The following is a 1,462-nucleotide window of genomic DNA, read 5'->3' as shown; positions in this document are numbered from 1 at the left end:
CTACTGCAAACTTTCGAATGGACTAAAAGGGGTGTTTGCGCGCGGGGGGGGGGGGGCGTGTTTAAATAAGTCAGCAATGCTGTACTAAAAACATTTTCAAGAGCATCCTAAAAGCAGCAAGTTCTGAAGCCCATTGACATAAAGCTGGACATTATGTCTCATCTGCGCTATGAATACATAGCTGTCAACTTTTCCTTTTTTTTAAGGGAAATTCCCTTATTCCGAATAGGATTCCTCGCAAGAAAGGGAAAAGTTGACAGCTATGTATGCATACAAAGCATGCCACATTAAACGGTCATAGCTTCTCCTATAGAATCCTGGGAACCGCAGTTTGTTATGGGTGCTGAGAGCTGTTTGGAGGCTAATATTTCCCTCCCAGATCTAGCATTCTCAAGAGTTCGTTGTTAAACCACTTTGGGAACTGCAGCCCTAGAGGCGAACAATGCTTCCTAATCACTCCCCGCAACCCTCTCTCAAGAGGCAGGAAGTGCGGGAGCCTGGCAATTCTCCCACAGAAGGGTAATTGTCCTTATGTCGTGTTGCAGGCTTCCCATAGGCATCTGGTTGGCTACTTTGAGAAACAGGATGCTGGACTTTAGGCTCCTCCGGACGACCTGTTTATTGAGCACTCGTCTTGATTTGCTTGCACAAAGGTGACACAGAGATTAGACTATGTCCGGCTTTTGTTTAAGCATTCATTCCAGTTTTGTCTGCAGGACAGTTGCAGAACAATGAGCATTTGTTCCGATTTGCAGGGTGCCTTACACATCACGCTGTTAATCATTCATTCATACCACACTTTTCAGAGCATTTCCATCACTTTACTAACAGCAAAAAAAGGCAATAGACCACTTCAATCCACTTTAAGCGCTAAAACTTAAGTCCCATATGCACTATATAAAGCTGACCTATTTCCACGATGAGGTGAGCTCCCATTGCTCAGTCCCTGCTCCTGCCCACCTAGCAGTTCGAAAGCACGTCAAAGTGCAAGTAGATAAATAGGTACCACTCCGGTGGGAAGGTAAACGGCGTTTCTGTGCACTGCTCTGGTTCGCCAGAAGCGGCTTAGTCATGCTGGCTACATGACCTGGAAGCTGTACGCCGGCTCCCTCGGCCAATAAAGCGAGATGAGCGCCGCGACCCCAGAGTCGGCCACAACTGGACCTAATGGTCAGGGGTCTCTTTACCTTTACTTATGCCACTTTTAACAGTCATGGCCAAAGAATCATGGGGACTGAGAATTCCTAGTACTGCCCCTATTCTCCACACAGAGCTACATTTCCCTAAGAAGGATTGGTTGTTAAACCATTATGAAAAGGATAGCTCTTTGAGTGGGGATTAGGGTCTACTATAACAGGGCATAGGTTTTGGGTATGTGCTTGAATTCTTCTCACAAAATAATGAGTCCAAGAGGACTTTGGTCTGATCTAGCAGAGCTTTTCTTTAGGTTCCTTGCAGCAAT

The sequence above is a fragment of the Podarcis gaigeae genome, assembly GCF_964106915.1.
Source record: "Podarcis gaigeae genome assembly, chromosome: Z".
Lineage (NCBI taxonomy): Eukaryota > Metazoa > Chordata > Lepidosauria > Squamata > Lacertidae > Podarcis > Podarcis gaigeae.
This window is presented reverse-complemented; position numbering follows the sequence as displayed.